This window comes from Protopterus annectens, chromosome 5.part0 (genome assembly GCF_019279795.1).
Source record: "Protopterus annectens isolate FY-2018-M chromosome 5.part0, PAN1.0, whole genome shotgun sequence".
In the NCBI taxonomy this organism is placed as follows: Eukaryota; Metazoa; Chordata; order Ceratodontiformes; family Protopteridae; genus Protopterus; species Protopterus annectens.
In genome coordinates this window covers 1792013165-1792034716 of record NC_056735.1, presented here as the reverse complement: position 1 = coordinate 1792034716, position 21552 = coordinate 1792013165, and positions in this window count along the sequence as shown.

The following is a 21552-nucleotide window of genomic DNA, read 5'->3' as shown; positions in this document are numbered from 1 at the left end:
TCCCTCCGAGCTACATGCTCTAGGGACCAAAACCTTGTCACCACAATAAACAGGACATGCTGGAGGGATAGATTCCTATCCCAGAGACTTCCCATACTCTGGAACAGGCTACCCATCTATGTCAAGCAAAGTTTTTCATTAACACTCTTCAAGAAAAATCTTGATGAGTGGATGGGAAATAGGAAATACACCCCGGGGATCACTTCTGTTTCTCTGCTCATCAGTGGCGCAGGAAAATAACTTTCTTGGGTGGCGTAAGCCAGGGAACCTTGATGGCTAGACTTGCGTAGGCCCTTGGGCTGATAGCCTAGTACCTACCTATGAACCTATGAACCTATGCCTCCACTGTTGTTGTGCATATACCATTAACCCTCAACAATTTACAAAAACTAAATTGTAATTCACCTATTACAATTGAAAAGCTGTAGGGAGTCAGGTTCTTGCTTCCCAGAAGAGGTTTTACTTAGTTAAGATAGCCAGAATCAATGGAGAATGTAGAAATAGCTTTATGCAGTTAATCCCAGGTGGGGGGGGGGGTCACTCAGGAAAGAAACCCATGCAAACTATTACAATTGAAAAGCTGGAGGGAGTCAAGTTCTTGTTTCCCAGAGGTTTTATTTAGTTAAGAAAGCCAGCTTCAGTGGAGAAGGTAGAAAATGCTTTATGCAGTTAATCCCAGGTGGGGGTGGGGGGGGTCACACAGGAAAGAAACTCATGCAAACTATTACAATTGAAAAGCTGGAGGGAGTCAGGTTCTTGCTTCCCAGAGGTTTTACTTAGTTAAGAAGGCCAGCTTCAGTGGAGAAGGTAGAAATTGCTTTATGCAGTTAATCCCAGGTGGGGGGGGGGGGTCATGCAATAAAAGAAACCCATGCAAACTATTACAGTTGAAAAGCTGGAGGGAATCAGGTTCTTGCTTCCCTGAGGTTTTACTTAGTTAAGATAACCAGCTTCAGTGGAGAAGGTAGAAATTGCTTTATGCAGTTAATCCCAGGTGGGGGTGCGGGGGGGGGTCACACAGGAAAGAAACCCTTGCAAATTGCTGTGCAGGCACAACTAACAGAGGGGTAAGGAAGGTACAACAGCTACAGTTTTATGTTTGTGTCTTGATGAAGTCAGTGGTGCATAAGCCAAACAGGAATTGTACCTTTCTTAAAGCATGCACACTATCTTGAGCATATACCCACATTGAAAACAAATATGCATGTTCTCCCCATTACACCACTTTAATAGTGTTATACATTCCACTTTTATCGTGCAAATCATAGCAGCCATACGAAACTGTAACATACCTCTTTTTCTGCAAGAGCACATGTTAAATTGTTGATCATATATGCAGTTCCATTTTGGTAACATAACCTAAATGATAGTCACTTGTCATGTAGTGGTACATAGAACTTTTAAGACTTGTGCGTGGTACGTATTTGTTATATTTTGCATGCGTGTGAGTATGCTTGAGGCTTATCCATGTATTTAGTACCGTAACCACTTGTATAAAAATATTTTAATCTTTATATATCTAGCTTGTGGACTGCTGAACTTGTGATAGGTGTCCCTGCTCCTTCTACATGCAGTCATGATATATTAAACACAGTAAACTTGCCTTAAGAAGTATAGCATGTGCTTATACATGCAAGAATTGTGATCTCTGTCCAGTGTATTTAGAAGTTTAAACAAAGGATCCATATGTACAGCAATGTGGATAGCCTGCTTTCACTGAACATACTCTATACAAAACATCTCACTTGAATACTCATTTTGTTGACTGATTACTTAAAAGTCCTTTTTTAAAACCTGTTTATATACTAACTCTGAATCTTCTCTGATTTATTCACGTTTTTAAAACAAGGAGAAACTGGAATCTGACTTTGACAGTCATTGTACACTCTTGACAGTACTGTAACTATATTAAAAATGATATATTTGATACATAAAATTCTGCAACGTCATAAGAGAAGTCATCTCTGCATATTCTTCTTTAGTTGAATTTATTTAAATGAGCTTGTGAAACATTTTGTAGTGCAAAGTAGCCTTATTAACAGTCTTGAAAAAATACTAAGATGTCACACAAAAGCTACACATTTTTCAACACAAATCAATTTTTCTATACAGCTCTTAAGCATAACAAATGTCATCTGAAATTACAGCACTATATGAATAAAACATAATTTAATTCTTATTTTTGCAGTTCATAAGTTTGCATTATTTCTAATACATATTACCAGTCATACCACAAATGAATTGGCAGTAAAGTATGTCCTTTCATCCTGGCTTAACGAAAATAAAAATACAAAAGTGCCATTTAAGTGCCAGTGTGGATATTATAGGTGGCACTATTTAGTGGATCCATATTCACTCAAATGCTTAGCTGTAAAAATGTGTATTTTTATGGAATAGCAGATATGTGTAATTTGGTCTGTAAGTAGGCCCATTTCTTTACCTCCTGGACAAGGTGTAGATCCTACTCAAAAAAAAGTTTTCTTCCTTTTTGTTCTATTTCTTATGTCTGTCCTTTGCATTCCTAATATCAGTCAATCTTGCTCATGTGTTTCTACTTTGTCTGGTATTCCAGTCACGAGCTACCCTTTCTGTCAAAAATATTTCCTCGTTCATCGAGTACTCTTTAAAAAATGATTACATTAATAGTGATATGAATAAATATGGGATCAAATTGACTGAAATAGTTATTTGTATTCTCTCATGTACTAAATGCAGGAGCAATCCCTTGATGAAGTTTTTTGTCAGGCTCATTGCATGTCTAACTTTTTGCACCTTACATTACATAGCAAGTCTGAGTTCGTAATATGTTACTCACTGTATGGAACATCATAATAGTTAGTGCTGCACTAAAGCTTATTTTTCTAGTAGCAGCTTCACTTCAAGTTAACAGCACATACAAGCGCATACTTGACCTTACCTGTATAAAGAAAAAAAAAAAAAAAAAAAAAAAAAAAGTAATCACTTGACAGTCAGATTTATTAGGCAATAACTCTACATGCTGTATTATTTTAACATGAACAGCTTGTCAGACACAGACCATAGATCATCAACCAATCTGGTCAGCAGTAAAGCAGCATGTTTGCCAAATATGGAGAATGCTCTTAAGTGAAACCCTTAGTGGGTTAGAGAAAGTTTAATTGAAAGTCAGAAAAATATCTTAAACTTCTAGAAGAAGCCAAAGCAATCACAGCATCAGAACAAAATTCAGAACTTCTGTGTACTTGTATAACTTGTATAAATAGCATACAAAACAGGATGCTATGGAGGGAGCACTCCGGTAAAGAATGAGATTTTAGTGATATTAGTTATATTATGGCTTATTTATAGGCAGTGCTGCCTTTCTCTACATCTGAACCTAAATGACAGTATGCTGTCTTTTGGTCAGTGTGAATTCACAAACACCAAAATATGTGCTACACAGATTTCAGTACTGCAGTGCAAAATTCACTATTCAGACACCAACATAACAAATAGTAGCACAGTTATGTTTATTTACAGACTACACATTCCTCATTTAAGAAGTAGTTTTGAACAAGCAGTAGGCTGAATGAAAAGACTGGTTTTCACTATCATATTTCTAGTCAGACGCAGTCAAATGTTTTGCTCCGGTGAACAGCTGAAATGTCTGCTACCTCTTGACTGTGTATCAGTTGTTTAAAATAACATCAGAAGTAGAAATGAGTCACATGACTGAAATTTTGGGGTGTTTTTTTTCCCCAGATGACATTCTGCACACATTTTAACTGATGGAGGTGCTCATAGCTTACCTTTTCCTTCTTTGAGCTAGAAGAGGCTTGCAAACAATCCAAGACAGCCAGTAAAAACAAGTCTAGAATGCCTAGACTGAAGGAACTCGACTATTTATTTGAAAATATGAAGGGGATCATTATTCCTACCCCCTATTGTTTCATGGCCATTGGGTCTGCAGACCTCTTGGATCGTGATGTATTATTCCATTTCTTCAGTAAGTCTCCCATTAAAATCAGATGTGTGTGTTCTATAATCACAGCATGTGCTTCCCATTTAATCTATTTGTGTGTGACTTCTGTAACTAGATTTGTAATGAAAAGCTTGTACAATTACCAAAAATATCAGGCATAGATGATTCCTAGCATGGCTTACAATGCAGAATGTCAGAAAAATGTGAAACTGTAATTTCAGATTGCAAATGAGCTAAAGTGCAAGATTGCAGTTATTGGTTTGACTAGTAAGCAAGCATGTACTTCAGCATGAGACAGCACTGCTTAGGAGGATTGGGGTTGGCATTTTGTTGAAGAGTGCTAACTGACTGGCAAGGAATACTTGGATTAAAACCACCAGAAACTGGAACAGGGGATGGAGACATGCAATGAAACTGTGGTAGGCATTCAGATGACCATTATGATTAACAGAAGAGGAACGGGAAGGAAAGTGTCATTATTAACAATGAAAAATAATAAGTGGTTTTGATGGTGTTATTTGGGTCATATATCTGAATTATACATCCACGCCTTATCTTCTGCACTAAGACAAACTTATCAAAGGATCACAACTACCCGGAGGCATGAAGTTACCAAAGAATACTGACAGCCATCTTTTTCTTTTTACTTTGTTACTAAAAGCCCAACACGATATATTCTGATCCATTAATGATCAGTTACAAATAGGTCAGGTATATGGGCTACGCTCAACATCACTAACCTCACTGCTTGTAAGTAATGCAATACTTTTAACTGAATAATGAGATACTGTAACTCTTTAAAGAGTCTTCAGTTATTTAATGAGTTACAAGTGATAACCACAGTAATGATATAAAATATCTGCATTTTTTCTTGTTCTGCATGTCTATCAAACAGCCTGCTAACAGATGTCACTTTTTTTGTACTCCAATACTGTCCTGAAATTGTCACATCCAGCATTTTAAGGTTACCTTCTTAACTACATCTGATTAATCATCTGGGCTTGTGTTTCATTTCACTTATATTTGCAGAGTTAATTTCATGAATATTTTTAAATGTTACCTTTTATAATTGCTACAAAACTGAATTTGTGAATTCTGCTGGATATATCTTGTATTGTCTGCTTCTGACTATAAATTTAATAGTGTTTCTCTACACAAATGTTTTAGTAAATATGCCATGTAAGTGTTTTGTATTCCAGTTGTCCACCATAGCTACAATATAATTTTATGATAAAATTAAGCAGCAGTAATCCCTTGTGTTCTTGTTCAGTTTTAGCTTTTGCACAGGAGGATTCATAAACATGCTATGCTCTTGCACACCAGGGCAGGTGGGAGGTTCACTGGTACGTAATAGATAATGTGCTTAATTTATGAACATTACTATGCAATGGAAATGGAGTTCAGCACAAGTTAATGGATCATTCATAGTGGCCAAAATGTAGCAAAGACAGAGGAAAAAGGTATGAACAAAGCACAGAGAGAGAGAGAGAGAGAATGAAAGCATATCGCAAATCCTTCCTGTTTCACAGGTATTGGCAAACATGCAATGCGTGCATTACGGCCTACAGTAAGCAGTTGTGGGGCTGCCAGCACCTCATCATTTTACTTTGTTTTTAAGATAAGAATTCGCACATTGAACTGAAACTGAGGGTAACTGACAAAGCCCAAACATTAATAAGACAATCATGTCATGTAGAACCAAGCAACATTGGACCAAGGCCTATGTGCTACAGTAGACCATTAATATATTGATTCAGATAATAGATCCTGTCCTAATCATTTTGTTTATTACACTATGGCAGCTAGAGGCTTCCAGATTGGTCATGCGGAAGGGATGACCAGTGGCCATTACAAAATATCTTTAACATGTGATATGAGGTGGGGCTGTGAAATTTGTCAAGTAATCACATGCAAACATTCTATAGGGTTTAGTGGGGGGAGGGGTTGCTTTATGGGAAGGCAACTTTCACTTGTCCTCTAACCCTGGACTGGCCTCCAGCTTAGTGGCATTACAAACAGCACAATTACTATCACTGATGTTAGGTCTGTGTTTGGCAGGTGGAACCACATTTAAATGCATATGTAATATACCAACCCATACTGGTTATTTGTTACTACAGTGTTTTAAATCATGCTATCAGTGCTGAAAATAATGTTGTGATGGTTATAAATTTGGGTCTATATTAGAAAATCGAACTTTCAAAAGTTCGAGTGTCATATGGTCGACACCATATGATCAAATTTTTGAAAGTTCGAACATTTTAACGAAGATGTCCGTACAACACGGAATGGGAAGATTTCCCTTTTCTGCACTGTAGTGCGATTCCCTGAGTTGGTATATTTAAAGAGCAAGGGGTGTGGGGGCTGCAGGGGTGCTTGCCCACCTGCTTAAAATGTGTAGGTAGGTTATTTGTGTTGTTTTTTTTTTTTATTAAATGTTTGAACTTTTAAAAGTTCATTCATATGGTGTTGATTATATGGCAGTCAAACTTTTGAAAGTTCGATTATCTAATATAGACCCTATAAATTCAGTAGGGAATGCAGAACAATAAAGAATCAAAACAATATTTGCTTGAAGAAGGCTTCTTCAACCATCACCTCTCATCACTCTACACTGCATGTGGAAACCAACAAATCTCATGCTGATCAGATCACCCACTGTAGGAGCAAGTGATCAAATTATTAAGAATTTATTTATGTAAATTGGTATATCTGTTGTGAGTTGGCTCATTGTATCTATACTGGGAGGTTATTTATAATGTATACTTTGACAAGCAGCAACTACTGAGAGCACCATCTTTTGTGTGTCATCTATCAGTGAAATCAAACTTTACACAAGCAGATAATACTACAAAAATGGAAAATGTTTTTATTTGTACATCATTTATGCACCATGAAGCTGTATTTTCACAAATGAGCTAAGGCTGCTTTTTGTAGATAGAATCACTCCATTTTTGTTTAGAACTGGTATTTTATAGCACTGGGATGGTGCAGATTTCCTGCAGATGTGATTTACAGCTACTGATATCTTATTTTAGTCTGGGATAAAAGCTGTTAAGGGAGATCTTTGTATTTTTCTGCGATGTTAAATCATAGTATCATAGTAGAATGCTAGGTTATCGACCAGAGGGATTTTTCAAGCCTAGCCATACTTCTCAGAAAACTTTTATCAGTTTTGGTTCCCAAGGGTTTTGTTGGGGTATATATACTTGCGCAAGGGTGGCCAAGCATTTACAAACAGCATCTCTTTAACAGAGAGATAGGTGCCATATCAGGGGTATGTTTACGGTTCCCATTCCACAGATCCAAGTCTCACTTGAATAAGTGCAGGGATGAATTCTGCTTCACATGGATGGGAAACCTGTTCTGGGGGGGTAGCCTCTGAGACACATTTCTGTCCCACCAGCATGTCCATTTTATGTTGCAGGTGAGGTTTGAGTCCCTGGATCCAGTATTCCTGATCCTATTTGTTTTATGGATGTGCAACAAATCTGTTAGGGCTTAATTTGAAGATGCTTTGAAGGCCAGCATAAGTTGCATCTCAGGAGCCTGTAGATGAGCCACTATAAAGACAAGGCTTTGTGGTGGTCTGTTCCACACCAGGTATTCATTTTGTGAGGAATTTCTGAGGATGCTTCAGTTGCTTCATATGCCTTGCCTAGCCATGTATATACTGAAGGGGGCATTGCACTCAATGATTGATCTTATGAGAGCAGAGTACAATGGAATGATGACATGTTTGCATCTAGATGCCATACCCTTGCTTATAATTTGGGCAACATAGCATGATTTCCTCACTACAGTAGACACATGATGTTCAAATGCCAAATCACTAGCTACATGCATTCCCAAATCCCAAACTATAGAGTCTCCTCTTAGAGATATACTGTTAATGTAGCAGCTTGGGGGGGGGGGGGTAGTTGTGTCTTGGGGGAATTCAATGACTGCACCCAATTTGCAATCATCTACAAACTTGGTCAGCCAGAGGCCTGCTCACCTCAGAGACATAGATGACAAACAGGAGCAGTGCCAGCACTGAACTATGAGGCACCCTACTAGTAACTGGCTTTTTGTGGAGGAAGACTCCCCAGTTCTAACTTCTTGGGTCCTGTCTGTAAGCCAGCTAGCTATCCAGTGGATGATGTAGTGGTTTATACCTAATTTAATGACCTTTCCTACAATGCCTGTGTGAGGTATTTGGTGACCTTCGAAAGGAAATCCACTAGGCTTATTTGGCAAGACCTGTCCATAACAAACCTAAATTTTTTTTTGTCCGATATTTTAGGTTACCTATGTAGTCATTTAGGATGACTGTGGATAGCCCACCCTTATACAGTAGGATAACTGGTGCAGTCCTCTACTCATTAGGTAAAAAGCCTGCTTGGTGGCTGAAGTTACATAGTGTTTCTAGTGGTCCAAATAGTTCATGTTTCAACCTATTAAATAGGCATCCAGAGGTACTAATGAGGCCCATTGGTGCAGTGTTCTTGACTTTATTTTGTACTGCATACTATGATAATGACACAGAAAACATAGTCTTTTGACAAAGGTACTGCCCTGCAGATGGCTGAAGAACTGTACCTTCTAGTGCCATGCTCCTTCACATATGAAACTTCTTTTTATAATGAGACAATGGTGCATCTCCTTATGGTCAGAATAGATATTCCCTTTCTTCCTGTGTTTTTACACTTGCTCATAGCTGAAGTAGGTTTTACACCAAAGTGTTGTGCTACTCCATACATTTAGGACTTCACTTTTTAGTATATAATGATACTGCTCTGCAAAGGATGGGGTAGGTGTCCCTACTTTGCTAAACTGTCATTTGTGCTGGAAGTATCATTTATTTTGGATTTAGCTATCTTAAAATGCAGGAGCAGATGTCTCATCCACTGATATAGTATTCTGATATCTGTACATGTAGATGAGGTCCACTGCATTTTACTGTGTGTTTGGCATGCATCTTCTTTCTAGTTCTGGGTTAATGCGTCTTGGGGTCTGCTTTGTTCAGCATAGGGCTGCATTTCATGAGGCTGGGACAGATCTCCCTTCTTTTATTATGTTTGTGCCTATATTGGGGAGGTTCCTTTACACTAGGATACTGCTGCACTGAATACAGAAAGGGATTGATAGCACCGTGGGCCCCTATGTACAACAGTAGCTGATTCTATGTATCTTCAGCAGGCATTTGCATATTAGCTCTTCTAATAGCTGTGAAAATTCTACTGCCATGCAATAGGGTAAAAGAAGTAATTTTTCCCATCTTGGCTGTTGGTCAGTATCGGCATGTCGCAGTAAAAAGAAGTAAATTTTGCCATCTTGGTTGTAACCCAGTATCTATGTGCCACAGAGCCAGATCAGAACTAAATCTGATTTTATGAGCTTGCAGCCATTCTGTCCTACTGTGGTTCTGATACTGAGGGCATGGTTTTACTTTGGAGGAATAGCTGTACTCTATAGGATGTTGCACATATTATGTGTGTGGGGGTGTCCTTCTAGTTTAGGGCAGGGCTACACTGTATAGAATAGGGTGACATTTGATTCTACTGCTATGCTGTTGCATGATCTGAATTAATCCCTTTAATATGGGTGATGAGTTATACCACAGAGGATGGAGTTGATGAGTCTGAATTCTGATGCAACACTGAAATATCCATCTGTGAGGCCACGAATCTGAATAGCTGAAATGGATTTGACCACTGTTGTACAAGCCAAGATGGGAAAGTGCCGAGTGCCAAATGTCTGTCTCTCTTCCCAGGGAAGATAGGATGGAAACTGTGTAAGTGAAAGAAAGTTCCTCACTGAAGACATAACACCATCATGTGAAGTTGATGCACAACTGTGAAAGCGTTCATAAGTGTGCAGGAGTAGGGCAGGCACTGCCTTCTTTGTGTGTCTTTTACCACTCTTTGAGTGTAATAATTCTACAATTTCCATATGTTTTCTGCATATTACCTCCATGCACCACATCATTGCAATATTTACAATCAAAACCATCACAGTAGTAACAATCATTCAGGGTCCCCATTGTTAGCTGTTGTTTCAATACTGGAAAGTATAACCCAGGAAACCACTGTTTAGATTATAGGGGAAAGAAGATAACCTGGTTGCCTCATTATGATGTCAGCAAACAATGGCTGTAATATGACTTGGTGAGATAGGAGTGTCATAGCTAGAGTTAGTGTTACTGTTGCTTTAAAAGTTAAATAAAATTATATTGGCTACGTGTGGCATGTGATATTTTTTATGTTTGTTCTTTGTTGCCTACTGAACCAAAAGTGTGGATGCACAAGATTCCAAAATGCTGCCTGCATGCCTCATAATTTGGCTAATCCTGACAGATCATCTTGTTACAGTGAAGGCATTGCAAGGATGACAAAAAGTATCTTTCATGTTTATCCACAACACTGAAGACAGAGAGAAACTTCCAGTGTAAAAACACGTTCTCAAATTTCTTTATGTGTATATATTTAGAAATCTTATGCATATGACTATGAATATGTACATACATACACACAGACATATATATATATATATATATATATATATATATATATATATATATATATATATATATATTTAAAATATATATATATATATATATATATATATATATATATATATATATGTTTGAGTACACATATAGATATATATATATGTGTGTGTGTGTGTGTGTGTGTGTGTGTGTGTGTGTGTGTGTGTGTTTGTGTGTGTGTGTGTGTGTTTATAACCTAAAACACGTAACATCAGCTGCAATAATATTGACCACAAAAGCTCAAAAACAACAAGACTGACAGTTCAGTGCACACACCATGGAACAGCTGTTGTGTATACAAACTCTAACTTTCAAAAAAAAAAAAACTTCACTTTTTGAAGTGGGGCAAGCCCTTCTGCACTCCCCCACACCCCTGATGATAACATATAATAACTCTAAGATCACACAGACATGGGGTAAGGGCAAATTTAACAAGAATAGGAACAACACCACAGTGAAGCAGAGTCAACAGAATAACAGCAAAACACTCAAACAAACAAACAGACTCTGCAAATGCCATAAAACGTATTTAATACCAAACAAAGCTTTTTGGATAAAGCAGGATTGTTTTTTATCCAAAAGCTTTGTTTGGTATTAAATAATTTTCACAGCATTTGCAGAGTCCATTTGTTTCAGTAAGGGCAAATTTCTCAGTGCCTGAATTTGTGCACTTTTGCGCACCTGTTGATCAGCTGCCTATTCGGCCATATGCAGTTGAATATGCAGCTGTCAATCTCACACACATATGCGATACTCACACACACTCACACACATTCATTATATTCACTAGCACCCATATACACATATATATATATATATATATATATATATATATATATAAAGAGAGAGAGAAATAATATTTTTCCATACACAAGTAGTAGTTTGAAAGTTAGATCATTTATGATTGTTGAATAAACTTGGGGCAGCAGTGGAACTGATGTTTAGAAAACTACTGATTTTATCAGAGATGTCAGATATGACTAATGATAATGTGGCAGAATATTATCAAGGTGGTGTTATTGCCAGAAGGTCTTAATGAAGATGTGTCAGTAGATAAGGTAGATAAGGTACCATGGGAAGTGCTGACTGCATTTTTTGAGAAATAATTTGAGAAAATGAATGCTAATCTCAATAAACATTATTAGAACAAAACATTAGGAACCTTATAAAGGTCTTCAAGAGGTATAAATCTCCAAAATTTAAGTAAGACCTTGTGGTTATCAGTCTAGAAGTGAACAACTTTACATGCTCCACAGTAGAGAAGATGCATGGAGATGAAATGCACAAACACAAATGAGTGCTTCTTCCATATTTCCAATGAAGGAAAGTCACTGGTGTTTAGCAATATGTTACTATCTCCAAGTATTATGCCTAATTTCAAAGATAAAACAATTGCCTTCAACAGTTATCTAATTAATTGGAATCATTCCAAGAGTATTTAGGACATGCTTACCTGGGAAGAGGTATTTAGCAGACCCTCCTGCTTCGCAAGAGGTGGTCTGTAAATATGATCAGAATGCTTTTGTTACCAGCTGGAGCTTTTCCTACAATAATAGTGCCTTTTTGAGGTAAAGATCAGCTCAAGGATATACCCACTTAGCAAATTTTAACTCAGACAATATCAACTTAGCACTTTTCAATGTTAAAATCATGGTCAGCAAAATGTCTGAGATTTAGTCCATCTTCTCTGGTGAAGTTTTCCATATTTGTATTGTTGCAGAAAAATTTACTCCAGTACAATGAAAGCACTTCCCCTCTCTAGGTTCAGCACTTACCATGTGTTTAGATCCAGAGGAAGCTAATATGGACATATATATATATATATATTTGTTGCAGAATTATTGTTTTCTGACAAATCATGCATGCTTCCATACCAGAACTTGCAGAGGTCCAGGTAATTCTTAATAAAGCCGACTACCATATCATCGCCACTTATGAGTTCCCTTCTATGCCCCTGCTCTGAGCTCACTGATCATATAAGACACATCAAAAAGTGTCCCAGTATGCCTTGGTTTTCTTAATGCTAATTTGCCATATCAAATTATTATCTTCACCAGGGATATAATCTTCTTGACATTGTCTTTACCTACTTTTACCCCCCTCCTTTTATACCCCTAATGTACCTAGCTCCTTAGTAAAATCCAATTAAATAGCAGTAACCTATTGTCTTAAAACATACTTTGAAACCCTACACAAAACCCCAAAGTATTTTATGATTACTTCAGAGCAAGCCTCCTAGTTAAAGATCTTTTTGACAACAGTAAATGGTGCAGTTCCCCAAGTTGCCCAGTGTCTGATGTCACTACATACTCCTCTGAATTTTATTCTGTTGTGGAAATGTGCATCAAGGAGTGTGTTCCCTTCCACAGTAGGAATAATGGTAAATTCAGAATTAAGCCTATATGATAAAATACCCAAGTCAACAAGCTTAACAAACCAAAAAAAAAAAAAAAATTTAAGCTTTCTGTAATAGATCTCCACTTTTCTAATATAAAATTGACTTAAAACTAACAAGTAAATCATCAAGTACACAATTAAGGCATGCAAAGCCATGTGCAGACTAATGATCACTATCAGCCTTATTGATAACCACAAGGCCTTCTTCATTTGCATCAGTAAACTTAAAGAAGATGTCCCTTACTATATCAAACATATTTCCGAGTTCCAACTTAGACACAAAATTATCACTAATATTCTTGAAGACCTCAGCCCTGTTAGGTGACCCCCCCCCCCCTCATTACCAACCATCCTATCCTTCACAAAAATCACCTTGGACCAGGTTATATTAATTTTTTTCAAAAGCAAAAATGTTAGCTCCGTGAGACCTAATAATATCCCCAGCTGTCTGCTAGTAAGCGACAAGTGCCACTTAATCCAAATCTCTCTTAAACATCACCACTGTAAAGTTTATTCATGGATTATGCCTGTGAAATGTGTAGGATGGCCATAACAGTACAGTTTCAGAAAGGCAGTCCCATAACAGTCCTGTAATTTACCTTTTAGCCTCACAACTATTATCTGTGAAGTTATGGAACATGCAACTGTAGAGCTGATAATAAAAATGATGTTGGTGACCTACCATCTCTGGACTGTAAACAACTTGGATGTCTAAAAGGCAGCTCATACCTTCTAACAATATGGATTTCTAAAAGTTAGGTCATGCATACTAAAACAAAGCATTGTTTTTCAAAGGGGTCACTGAAGTCCTTTATGATGGCCTAACAGTCAATATTGCTTAACTTGTCCTCCCTAATTATTTCGTGCCATGCTATCCTCTGCTGTCATAGACATGATGGTATTACTGCACACAGTGTATTTGCCTTAGCCATTACCCATATTACCTAGGTTCATACAATGCAAGTGTCAATGACCAGTACTTTGTCCTTTACTTCACAAAGCTGTGTATATAACCTTGGGTTGGATTCCAAAAGATCAGCAGAGACCTGCAGATGCTCTGAGGACAGCAGAAGGCATCTGCCGAGCAATGTAATACATAAGGTATATTAGTTTCAGAATTAGCATATAGGTGAAAGCTATGTATCAAAGGTCATAGTTGGTGTAAATAAAATGATGGAAAAGCATTATTACAACATTAGGAAAATAACAGTAGAAAGGAATTAGCAGTCTGTCTTGGAAAAGTCATACTTATATAAAATAGCATAAATATATGGGGCAGATGATAAAACAACTGTGTGTTGTTGTACAGCTGCGGTACATACATTTATTAATAGCTGCAAGTAGTGATGCACATTTTAATATGCATTCTAAACTGCTAAGTACACACCTGGATATCACTTACCTATGAAACTGCAGCATGCAAAATGTTGCAATGCTGTGGATTCTGCTGGGTATATGAAGAAATAAAAAATGGTAATATGCCATGGAATTCCCCATCACTAGCAAGACAATAAGCATTTATCTATAAATTATTATGGGGAGTGGAGTTAATATAGGCATGCCTGCAATGCAATCACCCCAGGAAGCAGAGTTGATAGGACAGTAGAGGACAGGTAAAGAGGGGGAAGGAAGGAAGGAAGGTTAGAGGGGGTAAGAAGGTTAAAGGGAGGTACTTAGGGTCATGGGTACTTTCTGGAGGGATTAGGCTTCTTTTTTTGAGAGAGAAAAATGGAGTGTTGAGTTGTTCATAAATGGTACAGAATTACTGGGATGGAAACATAATACAAGCACAGAGTGGTGCAATACAAAAGGACAGAGTGTGGTACACATTTAATAAACTGGCAGACAGCATAAAAGGGGACCTGGGATGGCACCAACAAAGCTAAACAAGGGAGGGGTACAAACACCTACACATGGCCCATAATGATAACAATAGTAACATAATGCACTGATCTAGACAACACTATTGCTGTGGCGTTCATAAGTATGTGTGTGTGTGTGTGTGTGTGTGTGTGTGTGTGTGTGTGTGTGTGTGTGTGTGTGTGTGTGTGTGTGTACCTGCATGAGGGTTCAGGAATGAGTGATAGCATTGTATGTGGAGCAATACCTTTCGGGAAAGGAAAGCATGGCACATCTATACATATGTAGAGCTGCACACATGCCATATGTAGTCAGTTATGGACATGTGCACAAATGTCATATAGTGCACCTGAAAATGACCCAGACACATTTGGGATCATGCGACCAGAAGTCAGCATTGAGCCTTGGACCCTAGAGATGAGAAACAGACATCTTGCTACTAAGCCGTAATGCTTCTAAGACACTTGGCTACATGGATAACAACACGACTAAGTAGCACATATCTGTGCTCTGTCAAGGTAACAGTGCAATGCATCTGGTGCAGCAGATTGGCAACACTGTGTACACAACAAAAAGTGCTACAAAATGTTATGTAATTGCTAGAGCACCACATGACTTCTTTTCACATTAAATAGACCTACAGCACATACATGTTAGACATATATTTCTACTATTCCTGATACACTACAGCTAATGTAAATTGTACTACATACATGATGGTATTTATAACAGTAATGGGTACTACACATAATAAGGTAGTGTAGGCTTACTGTACTATTGACGTGGTAGCTTGTACTGCAATACTGTTACATCAGCTGTGAAACCATGCATACAGGTATATGTGCATGTATGATAAATGAGTTCATGTGTACTATGTGGATGACATAGAAATGGTACTGTGTAACAGTATCATAGAATTGATAATTTTGGAGCATCAAAGTAACATCTGACCAGAGAAACATGTGATGGGTCAGTTTCCTCTGAGGCTGCCAGTCCTTTTCTTGAGATACAGTCTCATCTGGCAGGGGGTCAAGCCTGTCAGCTCTGTTGTTGTCTTGCCACAGGGGGCTCAAATGTCAGGGGACCTCTGTAAGACGTAGTGTCAAAAATGCAAAACCAGTGTCATGCACAATAAATTAGCAATATTAGTAGAAAATGCAGTGTGACTGTACCAGCTATGTTGTTAGTCATCAATTTAACTAAAAACACCAAAGATATATTTACCATTCATGTACATGTCATATATGTGACTGCAGCATATACATGTGCGTAAGTGCTGTGTTACATTTGTAATACACCTATGCAGAGCAATCAGGTATATATGGTTAACACAGATGGTTAGTATACACTCCTGCCTGCAGAGGCAATTGGGCATAGCTCATACTAAACACAGTACAGTAATGGGAAGAGTGATAACACTGTACACAATAACTGCAATATATCGAATGACATATATATTAATAGCTGCAGAAAGGCAGCTGTACCCACTAGGAATAAGTACAGAAGTAAGTCAAAAAACAAGCCATCCTGGTGGGATCACAACATTAACAGGCTGTATAACAGAAGGAAAACAATTATAGCAAAAATTGGGAGGTATAGCACAGAGCACGATAAAAGTGTTCTCATCAAACTAAACAAACAACTCAGAGGACAAATAAAATCCACCAAAGCCTCATTTGAGGTAAATTTGGCCAAGAACAACCATAAGAAATTATTTAGCTATATCCACAACCTCAATGGCAGTACACAATTGTGTGCAGAGCTCACTGCTAATGGAGCCACTTATACTGAGCCAGAAGATACAGTAAACCTACTGGCAGGAAAATTCAGGTCTACATTTTTCCCTCAACCTCCCCCAGTCTCCCCTCAGGAAATAACTTCAAATATAATTCTCTCCACGGTCATTAGGGAACAGGTCCTCATTGCTCTCTCTAATGTAGGGAGCACTACATCAATGGACCTTGACAATATCCCAGGCTGCCTTATAAATAGCATGAAACATGATCTATCAGGCCATTGGGAATCACTAGTTATCCATACCCTCCAAACAGGCTTTGCACCTCATAAATGGAGACCAGCAGCCATCATCACTTAGCACAAAGATGGGTTGTTTACAGACCCTGGAAACTACAGACCCAGGCATAGCCAAGGAAAGAATTATGGAAATGATCGATAATGACATATTATCTTCCAGACATTGGACCTCATCCAGTTTGGTTTCTTCAAGGGCAGGCCATGCCTACTCAACCTGGTGGACTTCTTTGAGAAGATCAGTAAAGCAATGAACAAGGGCAAAACAATTCACACTGCCTACCTTGACCTGGCCAAGGCATTTGAGAAAATACCCCACTCAGCCATTGCTGACAAACTTAGGAGGTTTGATATAAAGAACGTACAAGTCGAATTAAACCAAAAATATCACAGTCCACAGCACACAGGATTCGAGTTTAAGTAATCCAAACAGCAGGCAATAAATCAAGTTTCTTTTATTTCCAAAACAGCATACGTAGTCAGCTCTAAATAGAGTAGCAACACAGATAAGCCAAGCGCTTTCACCCAATATATTACTAGGCTTTTTCAAGGCAAAAAAAAGCTGTCCTTTACACATCAGTTTAAATAACCAGTTCAATTAAATGGTGACTCCACCCGTCAATTAAAAGCTAATACCTTTGGTCTTGCTGTGTTAAAAACATAATGCAAAGGTAAAACAGTTTCTCAGTTTAAATCATGTGTTTTGTTGTAAGAAATACTTCTTAATATAGTCAATAGTGGTGATACCATGCAAAGTGCCTTATACAGTGCAAATTCATGGTACAAGAGGTTTGGGAGGTCACTCAGTGGAAGTTTTAGCTTTGCTAGAGTTTGCATTTTGTTTTTACTGATTGGCTTTTCAGTGACCTTCTCACTCATTTTTTAGTTTGTTTGGGATATTTTTGCAGTGACCCTAAGGATAATGGACATCAACTGGGTATAACAGCTCTGTGTTTCTAATACTTAGTCAAACACTCTGCTTGTGCTGTGCTGATGAGGTTATAATTAGGCTAAAGTATGCATATCTCCAGCTAGTGAGATTTAGCTTTATTGGCCTGAAATTGTCCAGTAAAGCAATGAAACCAATCATGGGCATTCAGAATCGCCAATGAGCTGAAACACCTGATGTTCATAAGGTTCATTTGCATATATCCCATGTGTCTCTGGTACAAGAGGTTTGGGAGGTCTCTCAGTGGAAGTTCTAGTTTTGCTGGAGCTTTCATTTTGGTTATACTGATTGGTTTTTCAGTGACCTTCACACTCATTGTTTTAGTTTGTTGTTTAGGATATTTTTGCAGTGACTCTAAGGATAATAGAAATCAGCTGGGTATAACAGCCCTGTGTTTCTAATGCTTAGTTAGACACTCTGCTTATACTGTGCATCTGAGGTCATAACAAGGCTGAAATATGCATATCCACATTTAGTGGGGTTTCGCTTTATTTGCCTGCAATTGTCCAGTAAAATGACGAAACAAGTCATAGGCATTCAGCATCGCCAATGAGCTGAAACACCTGATGTTCATAAGGTTCATTTGCATATATCCCATGTGCCTCTGATACAAGCAGTTTAGGATGTCACTCCATGGAAGTTTTAGCTTTGCTGGAGTTTTCATTTTGTGTTTACTGATTCGTTTTTCTGTGACCTTCACACTCATTGTTTTATTCCCTTGTGAAACGGAAGCAGAATAATTACAAGTAATATTTTCTATACTATGGGGATCTAGACTGAACCCTAGTAGATGAGGTATAATTTATAATAAAGCAGAAACAGGCAATTTAAATTTAAAGAATCCAATTTGTCATCTTTATGTTTACATTGGGTTTCGAATATGATGTTTTAAAAGAATACTACAATGATAATAAATTTAATGTAGTATAAATATGGTCCTTGTTTCATTAAATTCAATAAAAACATTAATATAAGTATTTCTGTAAGTCATGAAATAAAGGAATGGATTAAAAAGATCACTTACCCATTTATTCTCTATTTTATTAACGTATTTTTTGATATCAACTTTTTTTATCTCTGTATTGCAGATACTAGAGCTCGGATAAGCTATGCATTTACAGTATGCCTCAACCCACTTATTATTTAGGTTCTGACTCATACAGAGTAATATAGACTAAGCAATTTAGTGTATAGCAAGGAAGTTGCAGTCAGTTGCCTCCAGACTTCCTTAGAAAACAGGATGTCTCATTTTGGTAGTTTAAGTGATTTGGTTATCAAAAATGCCTTACCTCTGTGCTGCACCAGATAGTACATGAAGTGCTGAACAACATTTCTGCAGCATTGTGTAAGTGTCAGGCATCTGATTTTGTTCATGGTAAAGCTTTTTGTATTACTTCTTTCCCTACAATCATGCTACTGAACTTGAGTAAAAGTGACATCATAGTAGTGAAAGCATGACGTTTATCCATTGACTTTAATGGGTGCACTGTTACACATGTGTGGAGATGCACCCATTGGACACAGTGCTTACTCTGCATGCAATGATATCAGGATAGACCACGTTAGATTTATTTGGGATGAGGCTTAGTAAAACATTTATGAAGCTTTTAATTAAAAAATGGCCCAAATAAATACTAAATTACAACAATATTGGTGCATTGTAGCTCTTAACACACTAGATGCTACAATACACCTGTGATCATGGCCAAATCACTTTAAGAATTCCAACTAATGTTTACTTTTTTTTGTGTTTAGAAGGGGGGATAGGTGGGATGTAGCAGCTCAGATGTGTTTTACTGAAGCCTTTAGTGCAGATGTCAGCTTTCCAACTTATTTGTTCCTCAGAAGTCTCTCTTTTACAAATTATCAGCTTGTTATTGAAACTTTGCAGAGTAGGAGATCATGCCGTTTCATCATCTGACACCTATACTGTCAACTTGATAAGAATGATGCATTCCCAAAGGTCATAGGGAAAGGATATGGTATGACTTAAACAGAGATTTAATGACACTCAATGAAAAAAGGATAGCAGAAGGCTTGCCAGAATTCAAGTTACTCCATCTTTTCAATAGGCTACATACATTATTTAGTAAAACTGAAATTTGGTATTATGAAGTAAGTGGAATATTACCAGGCATGTTTAGAAGTCTGTGAGCTATTTGAGAGATTTATAAAGGTTTACTTTTGAAATGATGACCTCTAAATGGTCTTCATCTTTGCTTTTTCATAAACTTTGAGAGGTTGATGGTTATTCATGAAACACTATTGCTCAGTTCTTTAGTCATGCTGTTTGTGGGTTGGTAATGTGCACCACTGCATGGCATTATCTGATTCCAGCAACCTTCCTCTGAGGCAATCTTAAACTAAGATGTGAAACTGTGCAAAATTCACTTCCCTACCTTTGCATCAATAGCAGGAGGACAAGTGTGGTGACAGTCCTTACTTTATTCTTGCTACACTGATTTACATTATTGCCTCACAACTGCAAGCTATCAAGATTGATGTCTAGCTGGGATGCCATCTGTGTGGAATAAGCATATCCTCACTAAATCTGTTTGCCATGGCTGCCCATAGCAATTGTGATATGTAAGAATAAGGTTCACATAAATATAGATAGGCCAAAAAAATCCTACATATATACAGTATTCTCTTTGCACAGGCCTAGAAATGCAGCCATATTTAAGTGGGCCTATATCTTCATTTTAATATTTTACTTTTGGTTTCAGTAAGTGCAATTTTAGTAGAAAGGAATGCTTCAGTGAAGGATACAAATGAGATGAATGAGATAAGATCCTGGCTAAAATGCCGATAAGGATTAGATATGCTGACAGAATTTGCAGAACATTTGGTACAAAAACAGATCGTGTTTAGATGGTACAATGCTTGGGAGCCAAGGTTAAAGACACATGTAGAACTTGTAGGAAATTTACAGGCTTTTAGTATTATGAGAGATACTTTCTAGACAGAAGTCAGTTCATTTACGACACTCTGAAAATTGAGTACAGTTGTTCAGTTTGGATACTCAGGAGATTGATTATTGAAGTCAATTTAAATGTCAAGAAGTTCAGATACTGAAGTTCAGTTTAGATACTCAAAAAATTGAGTACAGATATTCAGACATCAGTAAATGTCCAGAAACTACAGAAAACAGTGTAGTTGGTCTTAAATCTGCCTTTACAGAAGACAGTAACAATTCTGAGATCAGACTTACAATGGATAGTATAATTCAGTCTAGTTCAGTTTATCAGTATAAGACTTGTTTAAATTTTGCTGCATCTACCACCACTGTATGATGTTACTAAATAATAAACCATCTTTATCAGAGCTACAGTGAGTACAGACTTTTATTTTGAAATGTAAGAAAAGATTTGGCAATTAAAGGAGAAACTGAGATATTTGGCACCTGCTCTGGGTAATTAAAATATGAAGACATTTATGTCAGTTCTTAAATGAGACATGATAATGCATTTCCCAACTTCTCAAAGATGGAACAGTAATTCCTAATGTTCTAAGGACACAGCTGATGCTATCAGCTTTCACACCCAGCTTTCAGTCCATGAAAGAACTGCTTGGTGCCTCACTGACTTAGTGTGGAGGAGGGGTACATGCAGCTGTGTGCCACACATCACACCCAGACCACTCTCTGAAGGAACATCTGCCGCTCATGCGTTTCAAACAGGATTATGTGGCTTTCCTTCAGCTGGATGTTCTTTGTGGCCTACACCTTCCAAAAAAGTAACACATCTGGGTAAAGCATCATGCCCCTGTGGGACGGATCATGGCCCAGAAGTCTTTGTAATTTATATAGGACTAACTCATGCTCTTTGTATACCCTTTTGAGTG